This window comes from Propithecus coquereli, unplaced genomic scaffold (assembly GCF_000956105.1).
Source record: "Propithecus coquereli isolate 6110/MARCELLA unplaced genomic scaffold, Pcoq_1.0 Scaffold194, whole genome shotgun sequence".
Classification (NCBI taxonomy): domain Eukaryota; kingdom Metazoa; phylum Chordata; class Mammalia; order Primates; family Indriidae; genus Propithecus; species Propithecus coquereli.
The window spans coordinates 1,688,263-1,693,998 of NW_012144300.1; positions in this window are offsets into that span (position 1 = coordinate 1,688,263).

Consider the following 5,736-nt stretch of genomic DNA (forward strand, 5'->3'; position numbering starts at 1 on the left):
ACTCTGGACATCGGCTGGGTGTCCTCCAATTCAATTCCGACACTGTCTACCTGGAGAAGCATCAGATCCCACAGGTTGAGGGCTCAGTCCCACAAGACTGCCCCCCATTTCCACTGCCAATCACAAGCCTTAGGTTGTTTCACGTGTGCTTCTGACCCACTTGCTATAAATTGGGATTCCCATGACCCCTGGGTTTGATTAGTTTGCCAGAGCAGCTCAAAGAACTCAAGGAAACACTTAAGTTTACCAGTTTATTATAAAGGATATTACAAAGGATGCGGATGAAGAGATGCATAGGGCAAGGCATGTGGAAAGGGACATGGAGCTTCCATGCCCTACCCGGGTGCACCAGCCTCCAGGAACCTCCGGAAACCTCCATGTGTTGAGCAATCTGGACCTTCTCCCAAACCAGTCCTTTAGGAACTTTATAGAGGCTTCATTACATAGGCATGATTGATTAAACCGTTGGCCATTGGTGATTAACTTAACCTTCAGCCCCTCCCCTCGCCTCCCGGAGGCTGGGGGCTGGGTCTGAAAGTGTCAGCCTTCCAGTCCTGCCTTGATCTTTCTGGCAACCAGTCCCAGCCACCATTCAACTCATTAGCATACAAAAAGACACTTATCACTTTGAAGATTCCAAGGATTTTAGGAGTTTATGCAGGATGAAGACCAAATACATATTTCACAATATCACAGTAACATACAGCAGTTCGTCTCTGGTTTTCTCCTGTCCTAGAAGAAAGGCAGTCAGCTCTCATGCCAGCAGCTTCCCACCTGGGAAGACATCCTGGCGGTCACTTCTGCCTTGTGCAGGTGGGGAAACAGGAATGTAGAAGACTCCACAGGAAGGCCAGAAGGTGACATCCGCCCTTTAATACAGTATAAACTGAAGCTGACTGGAGTGAAAGCAAAATCCCAAAAATTTAACCTGCTTATCATTTGTTTCTAATCACCCAAGGGGAGGAAAAAGAGAGCTATACATTTGAATACCACTTAATGGTTATAGTTTCCCGGACACTGTATAAGTTGAAATAAATTCCTTAATCTTTATCTTTCAGATGTTTGGGACACAACACTGCTGTACATTGTTGGTAAAATGACAGTTATTTTTCCCCGCTGGGAGGCTCACCAACGGGTGCCTGTCCCCTTGCGTTCTGTTCTGTTCTCACACTTAGAAGACTGGAGCTCCGGAAGGTGCTTCTGGTGCCTCAAACACTGTCATCTGAGCACAGTTGGCAGCAGCCACCATCTTGGAGCTTGTGCTAGGTTTTCTCAGTGTCCGACTGTCACTGAGAAAGAAACCCTTGAATCCTTAAGGGACCTTATTCATGAAGACATTGAGAGGCTGATTAATAGAACAATGAAAGTTTTACAAAGAAATGGGTAAGTTTTGAAATTGGAGTCCCTGGAGGAATAAAAGATCACCTTGGAGAGAGGGAAAAAAGTCCCGGTTTGGTTTTAGCATAGCACAAACCAAGTTGCTGCTTGTACGATACCTAAAATGCTTATGACTATTAAGATTTTAAAACAGGAAAACATTGGTGTTTATGACAACTTTAAGCAGTTAGTTTAGGCCTTCAGCTCCTAAATATCTGCCTGAGTCAAACGATGGAGATGTTCTTAGGTTTCCTTGTTATTGTCTGTCTTTTCCTAGTCCAGCAGGAGGTTTGGGGAATATCACCACAGAGTAAATCTCTTTTCCTAAGATTTGTAGTCAAAGAAAAACACATCTGAGCCAAAAAACCCCACCTTTGGGAGATTAGTTGCCATTGTTGAATTAGCGTAATCTTTACCTAGTGTGTGGTGAGGACAGGGGGTTCCCCGGTCCTCTGAAGTTTCACTGAAAAATCACCTGGCAAAAGGCAGGTTAATTGGAGAAAAGGCATACAAATTTGTTTAGTGTGTACACAAGGGAGCCTTCAGACTGAAGACCGAGCCCCCAGTGGGGTGCAGAAGCTTATGTACCATCTTGAGGTTACAGAAACAATGCGGGGGCTTGGATCCTGGCAAACAGGTCGTGGGAAAGGGAGAAGAGGAATTCTGTTAAAGGGCCATAAATGATTACTAGGGAGAATTCAATGGGCTAGAAGAACATACAGTGGTCTGGAGGAGAGTCTGTTGCCTGCAGAGCAGACAATGGTTTGTGACAGAAGTCTGTCCAGGTTTGTTGACAGATTGTAATCTTCCTTCCTGCGATATGGGTTCTATTAATGAAAACTCAGAAGGGAACAGAGACAATTGTTTTTCTTCTTTGGTAGGTCAGACTTTAGGCAGATAAGGGAACTTGAGAGAACAACTTTATCCTGTGCTTTGGGAGAGGCTGTGGTGGGAACAGAGAAGGTCACAGGGGCCTTCAGGCTTCTTTGGTTCAGCTTGTCAAAATGCCATATTTGGGCCGGGTGTGGTGGCTAATGCCCTAGTCCTAGCACTTTGGGAGGCCAAGGCTGGAGAATTGCTTGAGTATGAGACCAGCCTGAGCAAGAGTAAGACCCTGTCTCTACAAAAAATAGAAAAAATTAGCTGGGTGTGGTGGTGTGCACCTGTAGTCCCAGCTATTAGGGAGACTGAGGCAGGAGGATCACTTGAAGCTCAGGAGTTGCAGGTTGCAGTGAGCTATGATTGTGCCACTGCACTCTAGCCTGAGTAACAGAGTGAGACCCTGTCTCAAGTGAAAAAAAAGGCACAAGCATATCAATATATTTGATGGCATTACTCAAAATAGGATATTCAAACACATTTTTTTTTTTTGAGACAGTCTCCCTCTGTCACCCCAGCTAGAGTGCAGTGGTGTCATCGTCGTAGCTCACAGCAACCTCAAACACCTGGACTAAAGTGATCCTCCTGCCTCAGCCTCCCAAGTAGCTGGGATTACAGGCACGTGCCACAAGGCCTGGCTAGTTTTTTCTACTTTTGGTAGAGACAGGGTCTCATTCTTGCTCAGGCTGATCTTTAACTCCTGACCTCAAGCAATCCTCCTGCCTCAGCCTCCCAGAGGGCTGGGATTACAGGCCTGAGCCACCATGCTTGGCCTTTAAACGCACCTTTACATACTAAGACACACAATATTACACAACATTAATGATTAGCTTTAGGAATAAAACTGCCAACAGAAGAAGAGTTAATGAATGTAGGCTTTTTTTTTTTTAACTCAAGATATTGACAAAGGTAAGATTATTATTAAAATGTGACATACATCTAAATGTTTTGAAATAAGCAACGGGTTCAAGGCTCTTGAGGGTTGTAAAATGAAACTTTAAATCTGAAACAGGACAACTGGAAGAAGAAACTTAAAAGGATTTATGAAACTTAAAAGTTTTCTCTTTAAAAAAGGGGATTTAAAAGAGAATAGTTTAAAAAAGGAAAATAGGTAAACAAAAAATGAAATTTAAAAACAGACTGACAAAAAAATGGTACGGATATGTAGAAAAGGATTATTGGATAGTTTCTTCCTGTTTAACATTAGGCTCTTATAGGTTAATATTCAACTGCAACTCCCCGTCAGAGCTCTTTTTCCTCTCTTTAAGTCTGTGCCCTGAACCCCTTGCTTCCGAGGGTAGTTCTGGAAGTCTCCTTATCCTGCAGGTCAAGGTAGGCAGCCGTAACCTGTTGTCTTCTGCTATCTCCTGCTGACCCTGGTTAAGGAGTATTTTTTCTCATCTAATTTTTGGACACAGACTCTGTCCTGGCCTGTCCACCCCTGGTGTCAGTAATGGTCTGTCCTCCAGGAAACTTTGTGCAGGACAATGTCTGGCAAACTCTGCTCACGGCCTCCCCTGCTTGCCTTGCACTGGTACTTCTGAGGCTCCGCTGCTCCTGCCTCTGGCTCCAGCTCTAGGCTGTCTACCACGCAGCCCCTGCCATGACACCCCTGTAAACCCTGGACAGTCACAGTGACTCTTAATTTCCAGCTTTCTTCTTGTACCATTCATGGGGTCTTTCAGACCCCGCCCATCCCTCAAGAAGGACCAGCTGCACGGCTTCTGGAGCCCATCTGCCTATTCCCTCCATTCTACCAAAGCAAGGCTGGGCAGGCGCCAACAGAGGGAAGCAAAGCACCAGCTCAGGCATCTCAGAATCTCTCTCAAGCTATCTTAGCCTCAAAAAGTGTTGCTAACCCCTCACCCCAGATCAAGGCACAACGCACTGGGTCTCCTCTCATGGACCAGGAAGCATCCTCACTGCAGTCTCAGCCTCTGATTCTCTGTCTCATGTCTTCTCTCTCCCCTTCCTGATTCCTCCTTCCTCCTTCCCTTCCTGTCTCAGAAGAACTCCTACATCATAGAGCCATACTGTCTACACTGGCTTATAACAAAATGCTGATTTCCAGGCTTTGCTGTGAATATGTAAAGGAAGGCTTTTGGAATTAAGAAAACTCTTGTCTCATTCCACAAAGTGTGGCTCTCAAGGTTATTTATTACCTTGGTGATGTCTAAAAGCTAAGCTGAGTTCAAGACAGCACATGCCACCCCACGAAAGAAGGCACGTCGTTGACACAGAGTGGAGCACCGCAGGGTAACACCATTTGTGGGCAGGAAAGATACATCTGTTTAATATTAACAAACATCTCCGTTGCATCACTATTTGTTTATTAAATGTAAGGTATTTTATATCCCTTGTCCTCCATAATCATTCCAACAACGCTGTGAGATAGATACTATCATTAATCCTATTTTGTAGGAGGATAAACTGAGTCTCAGGTTAAGAATTTGTCAAGATCACAAAAGGCCAAAAGTGGTGGAGCTGGGTTCGAATCCAGGAGGACTGTCTTCATCAGAGTCTGTCAGGCTCAAAACCTTGTTCAGAAGAACTGCACAGTGGTTGCCACAGTTGTACTTGACTCTTAGTTTTGAATTTTCAGCAGAAAAGAGAAAACCGCAGGTGGTTGCATTCTTTCTTTGTCTAGGCAGCTCGGATACTTTGCTGTTTATTTCTCCTTCATCTGGTGTCTCCAGCCTTTAAGGAGATGAAACGTAGCTCTGGACTAAAGGTTGGGCATTCCTGATACGGGCTCAGTAAATATAATAAATAGGTTAAGCTCGTTCTTTAAAAAAAAAAAAAAAAAAAAAAAACTTGAAAAAATAAGCTTATTCTATTCAAAAAATGTGGTAAAAATGTAACTAGAAAGGGGAGCCTAAGTCCCCACTCATTAAGTGTCAGCTGCACTGCGCAGCGACTTCCAAAGAGTAGGGAAAGGAGGCAAAACATCACTGTATAGTACAGGAACCTGACAATCACTACTTCATTCGGGTGACAAAGGTCAACATCAACAGTGATAAGTCATGTTAACAGTATGAACCATTGACACGATGTGATAAAGATGGTACTTCACCTCTAATTTTCCTCCTCAAAACACGTAACCCCAGTCTAATCATGAGGAAAACACCAGACAAATCTAGTGGAAGGGGTCCTGGAAAATACCTTACCCCACTCCACAAAGCTGTCAAAAACATCGAAAACAGACAAAGTCTGAGATGCCATCAGAGCCCAGAGGAGCCTAAGAGAACATGACAAATAAATGGAACGTGATATTCCGGATGGAATCCTGGAACAGAAAAGGAACATGAAGTAAAAATTAAGGAAATCTGGGCCGGGTGCGGTGGCTCACGCCTGTAATCCTAGCACTCTGGGAGGCCGAGACAGGTGGATCACTCAAGGTCAGGAGTTCGAGACCAGCCTGAGCAAGAGTGAGACCCCCTCCACCCCCCATCTCTACTAAAAATAGAAAGAAATGAATCG